This window comes from Eumetopias jubatus, unplaced genomic scaffold (assembly GCF_037043125.1).
Source record: "Eumetopias jubatus isolate StellerSeaLion01/CBP00866 unplaced genomic scaffold, mEumJub1_p1.0 scaffold_10, whole genome shotgun sequence".
Classification (NCBI taxonomy): domain Eukaryota; kingdom Metazoa; phylum Chordata; class Mammalia; order Carnivora; family Otariidae; genus Eumetopias; species Eumetopias jubatus.
This window is the reverse complement of record NW_028274816.1, coordinates 33585755-33608692: the sequence shown is the minus strand read 5'-3', so window position 1 is coordinate 33608692 and position 22938 is coordinate 33585755. Positions and strand designations below refer to the sequence as shown.

At 52.8% G+C, this 22938-nt stretch overlaps 1 long non-coding RNA gene across 2 annotated transcripts; it reads right to left on the bottom strand.

The window, feature by feature from the left end:
• Positions 1 to 377: 377 nt before the first annotated feature.
• Positions 378 to 16848, bottom strand: LOC114199488 (uncharacterized). 2 transcript variants are annotated; one of them, XR_003607302.1, is made up of 7 exons: positions 16303 to 16848; positions 15278 to 15474; positions 9400 to 9641; positions 6957 to 7108; positions 6236 to 6304; positions 4487 to 4664; positions 378 to 1109 (listed from the first exon to the last, which is right to left on the bottom strand). It is a non-coding gene; the product is annotated as an uncharacterized LOC114199488 (long non-coding RNA). The 2 variants fall into 2 exon arrangements; XR_015769097.1 differs by lacking the exon at positions 6236 to 6304.
• Positions 16849 to 22938: the final 6090 nt, after the last annotated feature.

The window sequence follows — 22938 nt, the reverse complement described above, 5'->3', positions numbered from 1 at the left end:
ATGCTCGGTGGGGAGGCTGTTTGCGATTCTCTCCCTCTTCCGGTCCCTCCCCCTCTGCTCTTCACCTCCCCTGCCCTCACCTCCACCCCCACGGATGCGCACGTGCTCGCTCTCTAAAATAGACAGGTAGATAATTTTTAAACATAAATAAAGAATAAAAAGATAATAGTGACACATATATACATTTGCCATTACTCTCAAACACATTAAAACTAAGATGTATGAATGATTGGAAAGAAACACAGATCGATAAGATGTGATAAAACAAACATAGAAAAGATCATAGGTGGCAGGATGTTTGCTGTCCAATTGGTTAAACTCTTCTTTCTGTGTGTTCTAAAACATTCATAATAAAATGTTGGGGAACTAAAAACAGCAAACAACTACATAGCGAATACGATGCTCTGGTCCTAAACCTCACAGTCTGATAAATCGTTCAGTCCTTAGCCCAGCCTCGGAGGGAGGTTTAATTATTATCCCCATTTTATTAAAGAGGAAGCTGGGCATGCAGAAGTTCCAATCACGCCTAAGGTAAGGAGGCAGGAAAGGGACAGAAGTGAGAGTGAAGCTAGCTAGTCGGCCCCAGCACGGGACATGCTTCCTGATGACAACATACCACCTCTCACTCATGCCACGCCTTTATAATTGGAGGAATTATAATTATATAATTAAAACACGCTTATATTAAACAAAGTCTTATGCCATTCTTTGGGGCTGCGCAGGAAAACCTGCCCTCCTATGTCTGGGGCCTGCCCCGTTACGAGGCTACACCTTAGGGGAAGTCAGAGTCTTGCTTTCCCAGGCTCCCTAGCAGCTAGGGTGCAGACAGTCCCCATCTGCCCCGTAAGGCAGCTGCACCAGCACCAGCCTTGTGTTCAGAAGCTGGAGACCGGAGAAGCAGAGGTCAGAGGGCATCTACCTGGCAAAGGCAGTGTCATGGACACCAGTGTCCCAAAGCAGCAGGACCAGAGGCTGCCATGTCTGAGCCCAGCAGAATCAGCCGTGTCTGAGCCCAGCAGAATCAGCTGTGCTATCTCCACTGGACCATCCGGTGCTGGGGTTTGCTTTGCTTCAGGCGGTGTAGATTCCAGACTTAGATCTCTGCCCTTCTGGAAAATATACAAGCCACCCAACATCCTTCAGTAAATTCCTTGTTTTGGCCAATACTGGAAGGGTTCCTGCTATTGACAAGGGCTGAGTAGAAAGGATAATATCCTACCATTTAAGGGGAAATTGATGTGGATATGCATGTGTGTATAAACTAGTTCCGAAAAATCACCAGGAAAGTGCTAACAGTGGCTATGGCTATCCCTAGCAAGGAGTTTGGGTGGCTGGGGCCAAGGGCAGGAAACTTAACATTAAACCTTTAGAACTCTGGCGGCGCCTGGCTGGCTCAGTCTGTGGAGCATGTGACTCTTGAACTCAGGGTCATGAGTTCAAGTCCCACGTCTGGTGTAAAGCTCACTTAAAAAAGAAGTCATTAGTCTCTAATACTCAAAGCCAGTTTTAGAATGCTGTATCTGTGCAAATATTACCCGTCAAAAAATAAATACATAATTGAATTGATTAAAAGGACAAAAAAAGGAAATATGATGAATTATGAATCATGATCTCTGGGTAGTTATTTTTCCACCTCTTTATACATTTCTGCATTTTTCGAATACCTCAGTAAACATCTTAGTAATCAGGAAAAAAAGGTACAGTGGAAAAGAACTGAAGCCCACAGGATGGGGCAGGATAGTTGAACATCATATATCTGATAAAAGACTTGTATCTAGACTATAAAGGAATCTTATGACGCAAGAAGACACATAAACCGTTAAAAAGGGGCAAAAAATCCAAATAGATATTTTTGTCCAAAGAAGATATACAAACAGCCAATAAAATACATGAAAAGATGCTCAACATCATTAGCCATCTGGGAAATGCAAAATGAAATCACATGAGATACCGCTTCACACACACCAGGGTGGCAAAAATAGAAAAGACAATAATAGGAGCGCCAGGCTGGCCCAGTTGGTAGAACTCTGGATCTCAGGGTCTTGAGTTAGAGCCCCATATTGGGGGTAGGGCTTACTTAAAAAAAATAGAAGGCAGTCACACGTGTTGACAAGGATGAGGGGAAAATCAGAACCTTCATACACTGCCGGTGGGAATGTAAAATGGGGCAGCTGCCTTGGAAAACAGTATGGCAGTTCCTCAAAAGGTTAACCATAGGGTTATGATATGACTCAGCAATTCTACTCCCAGGTGCAGACCCAAGACAGCTGGAAACACACATCCACGCAAAGACTTGAACATGAATGTTAATATCAGCCTTAGTCATAGTGGCCAAATGGTGGAAACACAAGGCAGATGTCCACCCTCTGATGGGTGGATAAACAAAATGTGGCCCGCCCGTCCAGTGGGATATATTTAGCAACAAAAAGGAATGAAGGACTGACACCCACTACAACGTGGATGAACCTTGAAAACATCATGCGAAGAAGCCAGTCACAGAAGAACACACAATATATGATCCCATTTACCTGAAACGTCCAGAAAAAGCAAATCTACAGAGACAGAGTAAGTGTGTGATTTTAGGTGGCTGGAGAAAAGGGGAAATGGGGAGCAAATGTTTAAGGGGCAGGGGTTTCTGTTTGAGGTGATAAAAACATTCTAAAATTGATTGTGGCGATGGTTTCCCAGCTCTGTGAATACACTGAAAACCACTGAATGGTATACTTGAAGTGAGAGAATGGTATGGTATGTGAATTGTATCTCAAGAAAGTTGTTTAAAAATGTTAAAAAAAAAAACTGGAGGGAAGTGTTCAACAATGGCTTTCTTCTCTGAGGCTTCCTCTTTTCTGCTGGTTTTGGGGTATATGTGTGTTGTTTCCAGGGCCTGGCACAAACTGGATCCCAGCAAATGGTTATTGATTGAACGGATGGACAGAAGACAAAAGGATGGCCGGCTGGCTGGATGAATGGTGGTCACCGGCCTCTAAAATGTCCCCCAATGAGCCTCATCTCCTGGGATTTATGCCCCTGTGTTGCCTCCTCCAACACTAAACAAGGGTTGACTCTTAGTGACAGAATTCTGTGGAAGGGACAATGTCTGATGTGTGAGGCTAGGATGGAAAAGGCACTGCAGCTTCTGCGATGGTCCCTTGGGTTGTTCTCTTAGGAGGAAGCCAGCCACCAGGCTGGGAAGACGCTCAAAGATCCCTCTGGAAGCGCTTATCTGGAGGGGGACTGAGCCCTCTCACCACTAGCCAGCACTAACTAGCCAGACGTTCCTGAATTCCTTACTCTCAGAAACCATGATAATGAATTACTGTTGTTTAAACCATGAAGTTTTGGGGCCAGGGAGCAACAGATTACTAAGGGAGATTTATAACAGATGGATGGGTGGATGGATGGATGGATGGATGGATGGATGGATGGATGGATGGGTGGATGGGTGGTTGGATGGATGGGTGGGTGGGTGGGTGGATGGATGGATGGATGGGTGGATGGATGGATGGATGGATGGATGGATGGATGGATGGATGGGTGGATGGGTGGTTGGATGGATGGGTGGGTGGGTGGGTGGGTGGATGGGTGGATGGGTGGATGGGTGGGTGGGTGGGTGGGTGGGTGGATGGATGGATGGATGGATGGGTGGATGGATGGATGGATGGATGGGTGGATGGATGGATGGGTAGATGGGTGGATGGAAGGAAGGAAGGAAGGAAGGAAAGTAGGAAGAAAGATGGATAGAATTTTCTTTTTTCTTTAACTCACCCAAAAGTAAAGGAGACGCAACTACTCCAACATGATTCTCTTTTCCTAACTCTCCATCTGAGCAGGGTTTCAGGCCCAGCAAACATCCATGCACAGAAAATGCGAGGTCACTACACTTCCTACCACATTTCCTCTCCCTCGCCCAAAGTAGCAGCAAGTAGAAACAACTGGGATCTCTTATGTTACTTCAGAAAACATGTGTAGAGGACTGGTATGTCTGTTCCAGGCCTGGGCTCCAGGTCCCAGGGTTCCCAAGACAGATCAGACTTGGAACAAACTGCCAAGGAAGCAAGATAAGGTGGTGGGGTCACCGAAAGGGCAACGCTCTGCAGTGTAGACACATCTGGTTCAAAGTAGAGCTCCCTTGCTTGGGCAACTCAACCTCTCTGTGCTCCCATTCTTCCTCTATAAAATAGAGCCAGTGACACCCTTCAAGTGACGTCTGTGACTCTTCAACACTAATATTAACAAAAGGCTCGGGGCGCCTGGGTGGCTCAGTCGTTAAGCATCTGCCTTCGGCTCAGGTCATGACCCCAGGGTCCTGGGATCGAGCCCCGCCTCGGGCTCCCTGCTCCGCGGGAGGCCTGCTTCTCCCTCTGCCACTCCCCCTGCTTGGGTTCCCTCTCTCGCTGTGTCTCTCTCTCTGTCAAATGAATAAATAAAATATTAAAACAAAAACAAAAACAAAAGGCTCGCATGGGACCTGGGACCGAGGAATTACCTTCCCTCTTTCCCGTACTCGGCTCTCTGCTTGTCCTTCCCTGGCCCGTGACGGTGTATGGCACAGTCCTCTGCACAGGCTCTGGGGTCAGATGACCTGGACTGGGCTCCAGGCTCGCCTCTTTCACTGTGTGACCTTGAGCAAGATACTTCACCTCTCTGTACCACAGCCTCTTCACCTGTAAAATGGGGATAATAGTAGCTGTGTTATAAATTTGTTGAGAGGATTCAAGGAGGTAATCTTACAAATTCCTGGCACCGAATCGGTACCCCACGACTGCTGGCAATAATAATAGAGACCAGCAGCAAATTACTACTGTCCCATTAAGCTCTGTCTGAAGAGCAGGAGGGACAATGGCAAGTCATCCAACTGGCCCTCCAAGGGAAATGCTGCCCATCCACCAGGCCTCCCCGATGGGCTTGGCAATCCTGTTCTTTATCCCGATGGGAGAGCGATGGCTCCACCACATGGCTTTAGCACCAACCTCTGAAATCCCACTGTACCCCTGGACAAGCCCATCTTTCCTCCAGGAAATGCCATCGTCACCTTCCCTGGGCTCCCTGGAAACATACTGTATCGACCGGCCCAGAGTCAAGGCATGGAACAGAGGAGGGTGGGGCATGACTAGACTCATAGCTGGGGTCACCAGGGGAATGATCGTCTTTGGATGAACTTTGTAGAACATTCTTTTCCCAATGGCATAGTGCTCTGGAGAAGAGCACAGTTTTAGCGTCCCTGAGGGGTGTTCTCCAAGCTTCTGCAGGGATGGCTTTCGGGAGCTGAGAGCAGGTACTTCAGTGAAAGACAGAGGCGGGGGCTTGTCTCCTACTGAGAGCCACCCACCTGCTCCACTGGGCAGCACTTTCCTGCTTGCCAAGGCTGCCCACGTGTTTTATCTCATCTGACTCCCGATCCCGGTAGAAGGGCAAGGGAGGATCTCCACCCTCACTTTACAGATCAGGAAACAGAGACTCAGAGAGGCCAGGCAGTTTGCCTAAGAACACACAGCTGGTTCTTCCCCCTTCTATCTCTCCCTCACTTTGTGCTATTGCTGGGACGATGACCTTCATGGAGCTCACTGCTTCTGACGTAGGCTGGGAGAGTCAGCTTGACTCCCAGGGCAGAATTCCAAACTTGCACTACGTGGGCCATGGTAGGTGCTCAATAAATACTTTTAAAAACCCCGTCCTCCCTGAGGCACCTGGGTGGCTCAGTTGGTAAAGTGTCCGGCTCTTGGTTTTGGCTCAAGTCATGGGCTCAGGTCATGGTCTCAGGGTTTTGAGGTCGAGCCCTGCATCAGGCTCCACACTCAGCACGGAGTCTGCTTGAGATTCTCTGCCTTTCCCTCTCCGCCTCTCCCTGCTCATGCTCTCTCTCTCTCTCTCTCAAATAAACAAAAAATTAAAATCTTTAGAACAAAACAAAAAACCACTGTCCTCCCTTTTAATATAATCATTATCTTTAAGAATAAAAAAATAATGGTAACTATTTTTTTAATGACTATAATGCGCCAGGCATTTTCTGCATGTTATTCTACTTAATCTTCGTGGCATATTTTATTTAATGCCCCAGAACAGGTATTAGTGCCCCTTTGGGGATGTCTGCAAATATTGAAGACCGGCCTGGATTTGACAATGCTAAGGAGAAGCATCAGGAGTTGCGGTCCCCGTTAGTAAGCTCTGCCAGAGGGCCATGCAGAAAGTCCTTCACTAGAGCCGACTTCAGTGAAATTGAGTGCTGACTCCTTACCAGGTTCTGGATGTTGATAAACTACGAAGAGAAGTGTACTGCTTTGTGAATTTCCAAATCACCTACCACCTGGTATGAAGAAAGGAACAGAGAAGACAAAATAGGAAAGGGAAGAGAATGGGAAGGGGTATGGGGTGTGGGGCATCCTGGAGGCTTCTCTGTCCCCTCCTGTCACAGGTAGAGGTCGCAAAAACTAGAAGTCAACCTAGTTGACTAGGGTCAACCTCCAGGCATGGTCTCTAAGGACCAAAGTCCTTGCCCGCCAGGTCTTGCCTTGACCTTCCTCCTGGCATCACCCAGGGCCAGCAGAAGCAGCTCCCCCCACCCCGGCTGGGGATGGGCTGGGGACCCAGACCAGGCAAGCTGGCCAGGCCGCACCCGCACACCAGCTGGGCTTCCACCAGAGGTGGGACTGTCCTGGCTCCAGCCATGGAGTCCTGGCTGCTGGCCCAGGGATGGGGGTAATCTCATCTCTACGGCACCCCTCACTAACCGGAACCCTCCAGCTGACTCTCCTCATGAGGAAAGTGCCAAACCACTGCTCCTTTCATCTCAGTCCAGAGCGCCTCTTCCCCGTCCCTATAATCATGCCCGTAACCCTCCCAGCTCTCCTCACCCCTCCCAAAACTCAGGGCCCAGACTGGACTCAGCCATGGAGAATGGCATGATCAAGGTCAAAGGAAAGAAGAAAGGGCTCCTCTTCGCCCGTGCCCGTGCCCACCTGTTGGCAGGTGCCCTTGGTTTCCCCCCTGGTCCAGGCTCAGGTTCTCCCAGAGTTAGTCTGAGGCGTTACTTCCTGATTGGTGTTTTCAAGAGGTTAAGCCATGGGCAGGGAAAGAGAAACTCCTTCACTGAAGAGAGAGTCCCAGGGACCTGGGAAAGGGGGGAAAGAAGTCAGAGTCTTGGGGTGGGAACAGGGCCAGCTCCAAAGGGATGCTCCATGGAGGGACCAGGCTGGGGTGGGGCCACAGAAGCAGTGAGATCGCAGGATCAGATCCCTGGAAGAACACAGAGCTAACAGGTACCAGAGCTTCCGGGGTACCAGGCGCCGTTCTAAGTACATACTCTCAATACCACCACAGCCCCACGAGGCAGATACTAGTCTCATCCCACAGTGCAGCTGAGACCCCACTGGGGTCACCCCACTGGGAAATGGCAGAACCGGGATTTGAACCCACGATGTCCGGCTCCTGATTTCACATCTCCCTGTCCACAGTGTGGCCAGAGGGGCTTCCCCAACGCCTGTGTCCTATCTTGAAACCCCAAGACTTTGGGCAGTTCCTTAAAAAAGTCGAACATAATTACCATGTGATCTAGAAATTCCACTTCTAGGTATACACCCCACAGAACTGAAAGCAGGGACTCAAACAGATATTTGCACACCCACGTGTGTAGCCGCATTATTACAACAGCCAGGATGTGGAAGCAAGCCAAGTGTCCCCTGATGGTTAAGTGGATAAGCAAAATGTGGCCTCAACATATAATGAAGTAGTATTCAAACATAAAAAGGATGGAAATTCTGACCCATGCTCCAACATGGAGGAACCTTGAGGACATTATGCTAATCGAAATAAACCAGTCACAAAGAGGCCAATACTGTAGGATTCCACATAGAAGTGTCACAGAGGGCGGTCAGATGGGGCTGCAGGGGCTGGGGGCAGGGGTGGGAATTTGTCTTTAACGAGGACAGACTCTCAGTCCGGCAAGATGAGAAAGTTCTGGAGGTGGATGGTTGCACAACACTGTGAATGTCCCTAGTGTCCCAGAACCGTACACTCGATCGTTAAAGATGGTTCATTCTAGGTTATGCATATGTTACCACGATAAAACGAACCACGACCCAGGGCTTTGGCACAACACTGGGCTGGGCACAGCCCAACGGTGACTGACATGGATGTTTTACCCAAACAGGCCAGATGGGCCGGGGAGGCTACAGGCTACAGAGGACAGGTAACGTTCCTTGCCACCCTGAGCTTGCGGGCCGTACCTGCTAGATGTGGGAAGCCAGCGACCGCTGGGACAGGCAGAGGGGGGGAACAGACCGGGGTAGCTGTGACAGGCCTCCTCAGCAGGAGCGGGGGCAGAGGGCTGCACCCTAGACCCGCTGCAGGCAGGTCTAAAGCCTTGGGGTGTAGCAGGCTCTCTGCTTGGCACGTACGTACGGCACCGCATGCATTGCTGCAACCTTTGGGAGTGTTATTTATGCCCTCTGCACGGATGGGGAAACTGAGGCCCAAGAAGAAAGGCAACCTGGCCAAGCACACCAGCTGGCTGGCAGCAGAGCCAGGCCTGGCACCCACATTTCTCAATGCCCATCTCCTTCCCAGGCCACAGCTCCTCTGCCCACAAGGGGCACTCATGGTTGAGGTGCCCGGGGCTAGGCTGGGGCTTCTACCCAGAGTCAGGGTCCTCACCTCCCTGGGCATCCTGAGAGGGCTGGCTGCCCGGGCAGGAGTCCTGAACTTGGGCCACACCCTCCATGGAAGTTGCTGGAAGCAGATTCAGCCCCAGTGGAGCACGAATGGGGGGGGGGGGCAGCTGCAAGGGGCAGTGTTTTCAGTCTGGCGGAGGGAGAGCTCAGGAAGCCCACTCACCGCCCTACCCCCCTGCTCCCGGGGACTCAGGGGAGGACCTGGGGGCAGCGAGGGGATGGAAGTCCAGCCGGGCCAGCCTTTCCAGGAGAGACTCAGAGGCCTACTTGGCCACTGCCCGGATGGCTGTCATTAGAACCAACACAGCTGCCTCCGCCCCAGGGAAGAGAGGAAGTGGTCAGACAGCAAGAGAGAACCTTCAAAGGGGACGTGTCCCAACTCCTACCACCCCCTCCCCTCGCAGGAAAAGCGGCCGCCCTGCGGAGCTGGGCCTGAACTTCTGGGAACCTCCCACCTGGGGAGGTCGGGGGAAGACAGAACCTGCTTTCATCCCACAGTGACCTCCTGAAGACACTCCAGAAATCTGAGGGCCTCCAGGCCTCCAGCCTTGGGGATCCCCGATGTCCAGGGGACAGTGGGAGCCCCCAATCTAGTAACCAGCACTCAGCAAGCTCAGAGCTCATGAAAAATGGAGGAGCGGGGCACCGCGGTGAAGACTGTGCCTCGGGAGTTGTGGGTTCAAATCCTGCCTCTGCTGCTTCTTAGCTCTGTGGTCAGCGTCAGGTTGCTCACCTCCTCTGGGCCCTGGTGTCCTCCTTGGGAACGTGGAGACAACCAAGTCCTTGCAAGACTGGTGAGAGCTCAGTGAGGCGTGAGATGTCGAGCGCTAAATGCAAGGCCTGCTGTGCAGATGAGTTTGATAAATGGCAGCTGCTCTGATGTCAGGGGCATCTCTGAGGCGCTGGAGCCCGCGGCGGGCTGGCAGCAGGTGGAGGCTGGGCCCAGGGTACATCCAGAGAAAACCAGCCATGCAGCTACCACAAATGGAGAGAGAATCAGAAAAATCTTAAGGACAAAATGGGTTTGATGATGGGTTGATCCCCATCTCTCCAGAGGTCCAGTCTGAACCCTCCTCGCTGCAGAGTCTAATCCTCAAACACCTCCAGGGAAGGAGGTACCACCACCACCAAAACAGCACAGCATGAAGGGTCCGGGACACCATCTCAGGAGCTGAGCCAGAACTCTGCTGCCTTGCCCCACATGCAGATGTCATTTTATCTGTCCACTGTCACCACCGTCTTGAGTCTAGCTCTGAAGAGTATCAGTGGCCACTCTGGCCTTACAGTACAATAGCTGTTTGCAGATCTCCTGTTTCGTCATCAAGAAGCAGTCAGCAGGGCTGGGACCTGAGCAAGGTGAGCGAGGTGCCTAGGGTGGGAGCCTGAGAGTGAGTGCCTCCTGAATCTTTTCCTTTTAGGGTGTCCCCTGGGCCCCTCACTCACCTCACCCTCTCCAGACCCTGGCAACCGATCTCTGGTTCCCATTCCTCCCTCTTTCAAGGGATACAACCACCTCCACTTCCAAACTATCCACCAAGAACCAAACAGGACGCTTTATGAGAAGATCCTAGAAATGAAAGAAAAGAAGAGAGGCTCCTCTATTTCTCAGAGCCCTTCATGTCACAGGATAACTCACTCCATTAAGACTGAGACCATCCTCTGCTTCAAGTTAAGCAAACTCTTTTCCAAAATCCCGCCCCCACCCCCCAAAGGAAGCATTGGAAATATAAATAGAAACTCTTAGCGACATGGTGCCAGAAGTTTACACCCATTTTGTGTGACAAAAGACCAAGGGACAGTAATATTTTAGCAATTCACACGAGAGGAAACACGATCAGCCAACTTAAAAAGAAAAGAAAGAAAAAGATAGTCAGCCTCACTAGTCCTCAAAGAAATGAAAATAAAATGCTCTTTTTACATTTGAATCAAATAATTTGCTTATTTAACAATATACTACGGACAGACACCTTTCTAGGTCAGCAAATCCAGCAAACGTCATAGTCTTTTGGTTGTTTACAGTTCTGTGTCTCTTTCTCTTACAAGCAGTGCATTTTTCCTTATGTATTTCTGAACACTTGGGGGAGAATATTCACAGAAAAAATATTATTTTCCATTGTAAATGCCGGATCACATTATCAAAACATATATGTATGTTTGACAGAAATGTCAAATTGCCCTCCAAATACTTTACGGTTTGACTTGATAACAATATCCCTCTATTACTTTTTTTTTTAATTAAAAAGGCCGCTTTGCTTAAGATTTGTTTAAGATGACAGAGATGGTAAAAAGCAGCCCAGATGGGCTCAGGGAAGAGGTTCTTTGGCTGAGTTAGTTCTTGGTCCCCCAAATAAACCCCCAAACCAGTTGCGCATGAACATGTAAATCAAACCCATGCTTTGGGTGCCCAGTGTTGACTTCTGTTTCCTGCCTGGAGAGCCCCATGTAAAAGCAAGGGCGGGAAGGCAGCTGGGCTGAGCTTCAGTGAGCACCCAGAGCCTGGAAGTCAACCCCACCCTTACCCTCCTACCCTGGGCCCTCCCCTGCCATATCCGACCCTCAGAGCTTGGAGAGGTCACCTCTAGGAGGGAAGGAGCCAGGCTGGGTCACCAGGAAGTTCTCAGTTTCCATCTCAGCTCTAATAATAGTGTCTCACTTCACATGTCTGACTTCAGACAAGTTGCTAAGACTCTCTGATCCTCAGTTTTCCTAATCTATAAAATGGGTCCGCTAAAACCTGCCTGACTCACTGGATTGTGATGAGGAGCAGATGTGGGAAAGGATGTGAAAGTAACTGGTTTTCCTTCCTTCTGTTTTGGGTTTCCCAACAGGTCTACAGCTGGGGAGTAGGGGAGCCCAGTCTGGGGTTTTCTGACCACAAGTACTTTCCCAGAAATAGTCTTCTTCGAAGTTATTATGTTTTATCTGATCAGGTTATACATGGACATGAAACAAAATTCAAAAGGTCTAAAAGGGTAAGGTTGGAAAGCAAATCTCTTTTCCACTCCTGACCCCTCCCCCCAGGTCCCTGCCCCAGAGGCAGCTTTTGTCACCTCTTTCTTGTGTCTTCTCTCTGGGTGTTTTGTGCATTTGCACCTCTGCACCTTGCTTAAAAAAAAAAAAAAAAAAAAAAAAAAGTCTTGCCAGTGTTTCTTGAAACTTTTCCCCCATCAATGCATATGGAGTTCCCTCGCTTTTTTTTTCATGCCTACTTTTTACTTTGAAAGTTTCAACACTATAAAAAAGTTGCAAGAAGAGGAACATGAACAATCATATTTTAAAGCTTGGATTCACCAATTATTAATAAATGCCACCTTTGCTCTGTTTCTCTTTTTTTTTCTAAACTATCCAAGAGCCCAGAGTTAGTTCAGCAGATATCTACTAAGAAGGACATTCTACCATATAACCACAATACAATGATCACACTCAGGAAAGTCAACATTGATACAATGCTCTTATCTCATATATAGCCCATAATCAAATTTCCCCAGGTGTCTAGTTAAAATGTCATTTTTTAAGAAGCCAAGTTCCAATGAAGGAGTGCTCAGTGCATTTAACTGCCATGTCCGTTTAATCTCGTTCAATCTCCCAGCCTATTTTCTTTTACCACGTCAAGATTTTTGAAGGTCTAGGCCAGTTTTGCAAAATATTCCTCAGTTTGAATTTCTCTGATAGTTTCCTCACAATATGCTTAGTTAAAGCATTTTTTTTTTTTTGCAGGATGTTACATGGGTGACATTACACCTCATTATTGTTAATGGCACATAGTATCCCAGTACATTACAATTTATGTAACTTGTCCTCTACCCATAGAGACTTAGTGGTTTCCAATCATGTTTCATAAACGATGCTACAGTGAATATTCTGAAACTTGTCATTTTGAAACTGTCTAGTGTGTGTAGGATGAATTCCTACAAGTGGAATCACTGCACCTACATAAACCGCCCTTTATAGAGGATATACTCATTAATACTCTCACTAGTACTGCGTGAGGACGCTTGTGCCAGAAGGCTGTCTTATTTTTTAACTTGCATCTCACTGTGTCCTGGCTAGTAAGGTCACACATCCTTGTCAAGTCTCAGGGTGACAAGATTTCCTTACATTTCCTTACATTTTCTCCTGGAATTGGCAAGAAATCCTACTTTCCAAAGACAAAGTCCCAAGTGCTCCAGAGGAGCACAATTTTTTAAAAGATTTTATTTATCTATTTGAGAGAGAGAGAGCGCACAGGAGCGGGGAGAAGGGCAGAGAGAGAGAGGGAGAAGCAGACTCCTGATTGAGCAGGGAGCCTGCCTTGGGGCTTGATCCCAGGACCCTGAGATCATGACCTGAGCTGAAGTCAGAGGCTTAACCACCTGAGCCACCCAGGTGGCCCTCAAGAACAGTTCTTGCTCTTGGTTACAAAACACACCCATATGCTCTGTAAGCTCCGATTCAAAGGGAAGAAGGATTTGTTAAACAAGGAAGGTGTGTTAAGCACCTTGCTAGTTGATTGATGGATGTTATCAAGCCTGACCTGTGAGAGTGATTAATTTGCCCATTTTACAGATAAGAAAACTGAGGTTCAGGAAGGTTACAGGCGGTTTACATGTCTGATTGAGGAATAAGCGACTCAGGCCTCATTGCCATCACAGAAGCGTGGATAGGTCTTATTCTCCGCCCCCCCCCCCCCCGCCCCCCGGGTGTTGGTGGTTGGGAGACAAACAAATCCTACATATTCACTCTAAATCTAAAAATCGTTAACCCCCAGCCACCGCGTCAGGTTAGGGTGAATCACCTCTGCTACCGCCGCGGGTTCTCAAATCCCTTGAAAACTACTTTCTCCAAAATGCATCGCTCTCACGGACTCTTCCAGCCTCTACGGACTACATTTCCCAGGATGCAGTGTGCCCACACCCGCCGGTTCATTTCCGCTTCCGGCCCGGCCTTTCCTGGGTGTTGCGGTGTCTGTGCCGGGGGTGGGACCCCGAGGGCGGGAGGAGGAGCCTGGGGCTGTCACCCCCACGTGGCCCAAAGGCATCCGGGGGGGAATAGGTGTCACACTTACAAGCCAGGAGACACAGGGGAGGCCCGAAAGCACTTTCCGCCTCTCCCTTTAGCCACGCGGGGAGCCATCGGTTGAGACTCTCTGGCCCACTTTGGGGTTAGTAGAGGTTCCTTGAGGATCCTGGCATTCACTTTACCGTCGAGTTTTCTAGGGACCGTGAGGTTCTGTCCTTTATTCTGTGACATCATGTTGCGCCAGAAGCATACCCACGTTTTTCCTCCTTAAGACACCCGCTCCCTTCCAAGCAGAAAGGAAGGAAGCACCTTTTAATATGCTGTCTTGTTCCTACCCACTGTTGCCCCCTCCGGGAGTTAGGCTCGCCGGAGCCAGCGCAATGTTGGAAAGTTAAATCACTCAGTCGCTTCACATTCCACGGCTCCCCGTTGCTCTCAGGATCCCATGCAGACTCCACGTTATGGCCTGTGAGAGCCGATCTGTCCAATTTCACCTTATTCTACTGGCCACCCCATAAATCCCCTCCAGCCCCACTGGTCCTGGCTCCTGGAATATGCCTTGCTCCCTCTAGCCTCACGGCCTTTGGCCATACAGGTGCCTCGGCCAGGACTGTGCTGCCTTCTGCTCTTTGCATGGCTTACAGCTGTTCACTGTGCCATTCAGAGTCCTACAAGGAGACAGAAAGCACCCCGGTTCTTTTAACTGAGAAAATGCAAAGAAGGGTCATTTAAAAAGGTATCAGGGGTTAATTGTGACACAGAGCAGCTACCACCCCCCAGGGCTAGAGGAACAAAGGAAGCGGCTGATTATGAAAATTTAGAAGGTGGGGAAGTTAAGGGTGGGCTCTGGGCCTCTGAGGGGCTGGCCAGCTTAAACATCACCTCCCCGGGAGAGGTGGCCCTGATCCTGGTAACCCCCCCCCCACAGAGCACCCCACCTTGCCTTTCAGAATGCTGTCCGCACATTGTACATCATTGCACTAAGTGCCCCCCAGACACTTTGTTGACAGAATCATTTCCCAGGGACAATGCATTGGGAGTTCCTGCACTGGCTGGGCCGGGATTCTGCCATTTATCTAAACTCTCCTTGAGGGGTGCCTGGGTGGCTCAGTCGGTTAAGCGTCTGCCTTCCACCTGGGACTCGATCCCCAGGGTCCTGGGATGGAGTCCCGAGTGGGGCGCCCTGCTCAGCGGGGCATCTGTTTCTCCCCTCCCTCTGCCTGCCTCTGGCTTGTGCTCTCTCTCACTATCTTTCTCTCTCTCTCTCTCTCTCAAATAAATAAATAAAATCTTAAAAAAAAAAAAAGAAAGAAAGAAAAGGTGTATAAAGTACCTCAATGTGCCACGTATAGTGCTGGGGCTTCTCCCTCTTGTTTGTTTCCTCTAGTTGTGAGCTCGAGTCACAGTTCAAACAGAGAACCTCCCTCTGACTCCCTGAGAGTGGGTCACTGGCCTAGTGTGGGACTGGATCAAAACCATGGCTGAGGGGCCTGGTCCATGGGAGAAGGGGGCTGCCTTGGGGGACCCTCTCCTGCTCTGTGAAGCAAAAAGGGTACATGGATCAGAACTCTTTTCAAACTTGCTTAAGCACAATGGGGAATTTATTGTCTCACCTGTTGGGTTCTACCTTCAGGTCAGGCTGGATCCAGGAACTCAATAGATCTTCATCAGGGTCTCTCATTCATCAACCCAGTGACTGGGCAATAGGGTGCAGTGACTGCTCTTTGCTTGACTCACATGCCCCTCATGGCAGGGCAGGGTTGGTGACTGTGACAGATAGCCCCACTGAATCAGCTCCCAAAGAAGAAGCCTTGATGTTACCAGAAGAATGAAAGAGAGTAAGATAAATAGTAAGCCTTACTATCTGCCACATACCGTTCTAAGCACTCCTCCTTGTTAACTCAGCAAATCCTTCTAATAACCCTACAAAGTCGGTATCATTTTCATCACTCCCATTTTACAGATGAAGAAGCTGAGGCACAGGGCGCCTCAGGTCAGAGTTAGTGAGGGACAGAGCCCGCCTTCTGCCCCAGACAGTCAGGCTCCAAGTCCAACACTGTACCACTTCCTCATGTCGCCTCTCCCTACCAGACAGTAACCAGAGACGGTCACCACAGGGGCAGCCCCAGAAGGGGGCCCAGCACTCTCCTGGAGTAGTATGGACGGCAGCTGGGACCGCAGGTGGCCCAGCCTTCAGTGCCTCTGCATCTGGAAAATGCTGGGAGCTCTTAGAGGACTTACCACAGGTTGAGGACATTCCCAGGCTCCACCCCAGGGGCCAAAGACCTGGCTTGAAGGGCCAGACACCAGCTTTGCCACTGCCATAAGCTGGCTGTGTGACTTGGGGCCAGTCACTGCCCCTCTCAGGGCCTGTTTCTTCCTCTTGCAAATGAGTAAGAGCAGCCTGACCGCCCCCCACCACCACCACCACTGAGGGTTCTCTCTGGGGAAAAGTTGGGGATGAACCGCTCCAACTTGTGGTTGGCCGCAAACTGCTCTGTCCCCAGGTGCTGGGAAAACAAGGTGTCCCCTACGCCCAGCACATCAGTGGCTCTGAGCCCCCGGAGGGACTTGGCCCAACGGTGAACCCCGCTTCCTCTCCCACGGCCACCCTTCTCCCAAGGCCCACCTCACTCACCGTTGCTGGGCTTGCCGGCAGAGAGCACCCTGCCCCGACCGGGGCAGGCCAGTGCACTCCTGCTACACCTTCTCCATCTGGTAGCTTAGGCTCCTGCAGGCTTCACACACTCCAGGGGCAGTAGCTCTCAACTGAGGTGGTCGTGTGGGGTCTCTGGATTTAGCAAATAAAAATGCAACCTTTGGGGCATAATTAGACTAAAAAGCTGTGAGTCGCTTATCTGAAATTCAAATGTAACTGGGAAACCTGCATCTTGGTCTGGCAACGCTACACCCAGGGGGCATCTGTCATGTCTGGAAACATTTTTGGTTGTCAAAACTGGGGGGTTCCATTGGTGTCTCATGGGTTGAGGCCGGGGACACTGTTCAAAACCCTACAGGAGGACTCCACCAGGAGGAATAATCCTACCCAAATATCCGCAGTGCCAAGGCTAAGAAATTCTAGGTGCTTCCCCAAAGCTAACACACAGACTTAACTGCGACCTCAGGGACTTGTCAGAGGCGGCTGTGGTTGTCCCCCCGACACGGATGAAATGGCTTGTTCAAGGTCATGCAACCGGCAAGGAGCAAAGAGGAGTCCTCCACCTGTCTGCGTCTTCTCCTCTCTACTAGACTCACCTGTTCTTCTAAACGGGGAAGCCAGGAAATAGTGGGGGAGGGGAGGCAGGTAGAGCCTTACAGGGTCCGCAGACCCCCAGGGAATGGCACTGGGGCCGGGCCCTTCTGGGCTCCCTGGGGCGTGCAAGCGGGTGCTGGGGAGGGCGAAATCCCAGGTGCTGCCACGAGGTGGCAGCAGAAGCTTGGAAATGAGTCCGCACACCCGGGCGTTCTGCTGGGAATAACTGGATGGTCTCAAAGACTCCAGGGTCTCCCTCCAGAGATCCTGATCTAGTGGGTTGGCCAGGCTCAGCAGGCATTGGTATTTTTTGAACAGCTACCAGGTGATCCTAACGTGCAGCCAGGATTGAGAAGCACTGGTCCAAGGCCTTGGTTTTCATCCCTGATAGCTCATCAGAATCACCTGGGAGCCTTAAAAATACCAACGTGGATACCAATGTGGGTACCACCTCAACGTCCACTGACGGATGATGGATAAGCAAAATGGGGTCCATACGGACAATGGAAGGTTATTCAGCCACTGGAGGAATGAAGCTCTGACGTGCCCACAACGTGGACGAGCCCTGGACGTCACTGTGCTAAGTGAATCAAGCCAGATGCACAGGATTCCACTCTGATGGGGTCTAGGGTGCTCGAATTCAGAGACAGAACGTGGTGCTCGCTATGGGCTGGCGGAGGGAGGAATGGGGAGTTGGTGTTCAATGGGTAGGGCTTCGACTTGGGAAAATGAACATTTCTGGAGGTGATGGTAGCACCACAACGTGAATATACTCATTGCCACTGAACCACACATTTGAAAACAGCGAAAACGGTCCATTTTATGTGATACACATTTTACCACAATAACAAAATGCACTGGAAACAGAAATGTCACGATTAAAGTTTCAGATCATTCCACAAAACGAACCCACACATGTCCAAGTCGGCTCAGAGCAATTCAGTAAGAGGGTCTGGGGTTGGAGCCCCTGCTCTGGGAGTGTCTACAAATGTCCCGGGTGAATTTCAGAAGCAGGTCACGGGCTGAGATTATTCTAAGATCCCAGCGTCAGGGAAGAATAGTGGGTACACCATACACCATCCCTTTACCTGTTGCCACCGTTTTAAAATCTGCCCACAAATTCTTTGAGAGGTGGACCCTAATTTGCCTCTCCTGAGCATGGGCTGGTCTCAGTGACTAATAAACAGGGGAACAGCAGAAGTGACAGTGAGGGCCATCAGAGACCTTGCTGGTAAAGGTCACCAGAGTTTCAGGCTTGGTCTCTCTCTGAGAAGTCACCCTAAGGAAGAGCCATGTCATGAGAACGTTCAAGTAGCCTTTTGGAAAACCATGTGAGGAGAAACTGAGGCCTCCCTCCAACTGCGATGTGGGGCGCCATCGCAGAAGTGGGCCCTCCAGCCCAGAAAGCCTTCAGACAAGACCCAAACCCCAGCGGCTGTCTTGATCACTGCCCCATGGGAGCCCTGAGCCAGAACTACCCAGCTGAGCCACTCCCGAATTCCCACCCCACAGAAACAGTGAGATGCTTGCTTGTTGTTTTGAGCCACTACATTTTGGGGTGATTTGTTACATTGCAGTAGGTACTTAATATACCCATTCATGAGTCACTAAATCATCCACTCATCCCTTTCCACGGCCACCCATTCATCCACCCATCGACTCACCTACCTATCCGTTCATCTATCCATCCACTAATCCGTCCTCCCGTCTGTTCCTTTTTTCATTCACTTATTCACCCAGCCCCCCAGCCAGCTCCCCACCCGCACCCAGCCCCCCAGCCAGCCCCCCACCCCCACCCAGCCCCCCAGCCAGCCCCCACCCCCACCCAGCCCCCCAGCCAGCCCCCCACCCCCAGCCAGCCCCCCACCCAGCCCCCCAGCCAGCCCCCACCCCCACCCAGCCCCCACCCCCACCCAGCCCCCCAGCCAGCCCCCCACCCCCACCCAGCCCCCCAGCCAGCCCCCACCCCCACCCAGCCCCCCAGCCAGCCCCCCACCCCCAGCCAGCCCCCCACCCAGCCCCCCAGCCAGCCCCCACCCCCACCCAGCCCCCACCCCCACCCAGCCCCCCAGCCAGCCCCCCACCCCCACCCAGCCCCCCAGCCAGCTCCCCACCCGCACCCAGCCCCCCAGCCAGCTCCCCACCCCCACCCAGCCAGCTCCCCACCCCCACCCAGCCCCCCAGCCAGCCCCCACCCCCACCCAGCCCCCCAGCCAGCCCCCACCCCCACCCAGCCCCCCAGCCAGCCCCCACACCCACCCAGCCCCCCAGCCAGCCCCCACCCAGCCCCCCAGCCAGCCCCCCATCCCCACCCAGCCCCCCAGCCAGCCCCCCACCCCCACCCAGCCCCCAGCCAGCTCCCCACCCCCACCCAGCCCCCCAGCCAGCCCCCACCCCCACCCAGCCCCCCAGCCAGCCCCCACCTGTTCCTCACGGAATAGACCCATGTAAATATCTGTCACATGAACGAGGAAACATTTTCTAAACATGAAGTCTATGTTTCTTGCTGAGACAGGCCAGGGGACTTAGGGGGTTGGTCGGGAGGTTGGCCCCCTCCCTCGAAGTAGCTTCCCCGCCGGAAGCCCGTCCAGCCTCCTTTTGTCCTGCTGAAAACCGCCCCCAATCCTCCCACAAATCTGTTGGGCCTGCCTGACAGAAAAAGCCTGGTTCTGTCTCTCCACAGACCCTCCCACTGCCCCCCCCGGGGGGGGGCAAATGCTAAGGCTGCTGGCTGTGACTGAGGGCCATCGACGTGCAGAAGGAAGACTGGGGACGGCGGAATCTCCTGCCCGCTGCGGGCATTTGTGACCCTCGGCAGGGGCCACTGGCAGCAGGGCCGGAAGCCTGTCTGCTGAGCTGCCAGGACAAGCACGCAGAGTATCAGTGAGACCCACGGCCTCCAAGCAGCGGGCCGTCGACTCGGGTGACGCAGCCCTCTCCTCTCCTCCCCACTTGGCTGGCTCTGCTCTGGCTGCACCAGCTCCTCTTCCTTGAACATTCCTCCCCTGCTCCAACCCCAGGGCCTTTGTACGGGCTGTTCTCTCTGCCTGGAATGCTCTGCCCCCTCCGTACCCCGATATCGCTTGGCTCCTCCGTCTCCTCCTTCGGGTCTTTGCCCACATGTCCCCTTCTCGGTGAGGCCTTCCCTGGCCACCTTTCCTCCCCTCTCTCCATTCCCCTTTTTGGATTCATTTTCTTCTCATCTCATCTGTCTTTTAAGACACTACATCTTGTTCTTATTAATTCTGTTTGTCGCCTGACTTGTCTCAGAACATAGACTCCCCCAGGGAGGGGTTTGGTCTTTGTTCACTGCTAGACCCCTGCACTTAGCAGAGTGACCAGCACGCAGGTTTGCAAGGTGGGTGGATGGACGAGGAGAGGGTCAGGTGAGAGGATGTCAAGTGGGGCTTCTCCAGCAGCCCTGAAATCATCATCCCGGTGTAAGTTCCCCACGTTCTAGAGAAAGAATACTGAGGAGCCGACCCCAGGGCTTATTACAAAGTGGCTGCAAAGGTCCTACCTTCCCTCCTATCATCCCAGGACCAACAAAAGATGGGAGGAGGAAAAGAGAGACGCCCCCCTCCCCAGGTCTCCAGTCCGCCCCCCCCCCCCGCCCCCGCCCCGCACCCATCCCTGCAAAGCAACACCGGTATTGCCCGTCTTCGTGCTATGCCTGCCCAGATCAGGAAAAAGAGAACTGGTAAGAGGTGCCAGGCTGGTGGGAGGTGACCATGGCATGTCAGGAACGTGTTGAGTTTCTGGGAGTCACAGGGACCCCAGGAAGGACGCAAGGCCAAGAGAGCGTTCCCGTATCCCGAAAAGGTTGGTCCCAGGGTGAGGAGACCCCAGCCGGAAGCAGCTGGAGGTGGGTGACTAGCAACCGGGGGAGGGCGCTGGAGGGACCCTGTCGCGGGGGAGCCTCACCCCCACCCCTCCCAGTCCTCCCAAGTGCCACAGTGTAAGCACCCCCGGGACCAGCGGGAGAAGCACCGGTGAGCAGACAAGGACAAGGGCAACACCAGCCAAGTACGGGACAGGCGTCCCTTTCCACCTTCACCCCCTTGGAAGCGGGACGAGGGAAGAGAAACGAACGAGGATCTGGAGGTGAGGCCGAAGTCAAGTCGCCTGGACAGTAGGCTCCCCAAGGTGTCTCTACGAATCTGGAAGGAAAGATTGGACTGAGCAAGGTGGAGGGACAAAGAGAACCCCACTTCCTACGTGAGCTCCACGGAGTGCTGCGCCCCCGGGCGGCCGCCGCGTCGCGATGCCCCTTCTCCCTCGCTGCGTCGTGCTGGGGGCTGCAGGAGTTGACAAAGCGTTGGGGACCCGCAGGGCCCCAGGAGGCCCTCACTAAAAGCTCCTCGAAGGAAGGAGCATTGGACCCACAACAGTGGAGCTAGGAGTGGGAGGGCGGGGGAGGTCGCTAAGAGGGAGCATGCCCCCCTTTGGTATGTTACTGTCGGGGAGGGCCGCGGCGGGACCCCGGGCTCTTTTATGCCAAAGCATCTCCCAGCCCTGCAAGAAAGGAGCCGTGTCTGGGCGACAGGGGTGGGGGCAGGCTGCGGGGCGGCCGGACCCCTCGGGGTCTCGGTACCCTGCCCTCTCGCTGGGCCGCGCTCTGGGGGCGGAGCCGCGAGACCCAGGTCTGTCCTTCCCGCTCCCCTCAACCCTGCAAAGCCTCCCCAGCCCCGGGGTCCGCAGCTGCGGCAAAGCGTGCGGAGGGAAGCCGGGGTCTCCATGGCAACGTTGACGTCATGGACCCGAGGCCCGGGCACGCCGCCTCCCGCCCCCAGCCGCCGGCCTGGCGCCGCCCCAGCCCCGATCTGCCGCAGCTGGGACGGCGGAGGCGTTGGCGCGGCCACCCTGCCTTCTGACCTGTCCCGTCCGGGCCGCCACAGGCCCGCCAGGTCTCGCCCGCCTGCCAGCTTCCCCCTGCCCCTTTGTCCTCCACTGGCTCTCCGCGGGCTGCCAGCTAAACAGACCTGACTTCCCGTTTCGTTAACCTGCAGCCCCCTCCTAGGGAGAACGGCATTTTAATAGGAACGCGGGAGGTGATGTGCCGCGACCCCCTCCCTCCTCCACTCTCCCACGCTCCCGTCTGCCTCCCTCCGGTCCACTCCAGAACAGAGGGGGGCTGGTTTGTATGTGAACAACTCCCCAATTCTCCTATACCCCTCCCCCACCCCTCTGCCTCCGCCCCTTGCCTCTCCCTCCTGCTGCTCAGGCCCCTCACTTCCTCCTCCTCCCTTCTGCTAGTTTCTTCCTCCCTGGTGCGGGGCCCGGCCTCAGGGCCTCCGCCCCGGCGCTTGCCACTGCCTGGAAGACGGTTACCGGCTCCACCTGCCCTAGGGGCTGGTCCTCCGGGGCTCTTCAAGGTGGGGGCACGTTAGCTCGGTGCTGCCCCCTCTTGGAGGCGCTCATTCCAGCAGCCTGCGCCTCTTTCCTCGGCTCTCTCCACCGCAGTCAGAAGGGGTTTGTGGGGTTGTCTAGTGGCTGCCTCCCCCTCCAGACCGCATGGGGTGGAGGATGGCCTTTGCTTTATTTACTCCTGAGTCTGCAGCGTGCCTGGCACGCAGTAGGTGTTCAGTGCATTAAAAAAAAAAAAAAAAAAAGCCTTATTGAGAGACGCCCGGGTGGCTCAGTTGGTCGAGCCACCTACTCTAGATGTCGGCTCAGGTCATGATCTTCCGGTGGTGGGATCGAGCCTGGCATGGGGCTCCAGGCCCCGCGGGGAGTCTCCTAGGACCCCATTCTCTCTCTCTCCCTCTGCCCCTCCCCTTGCTCTTTCTCTGTCTCTCAAATAAATAAATAAAATATTGAAAAACAAAACACCCTTATTGAGATATAGAATCCACCCAAGTAAAGTGTACAGTTGGGTGGTTTTTTAGTACACTTACAGTGTTGTTCCGAAAACACCACAGGCACGGGAGAACATTTTCATCACTCCAGAATGAAACCCCGTGCCCCTGCCTGGCTCCCCAGCTCCTCAGCCCTCAGCAACCGGTAGTGGACTTTCTCCAT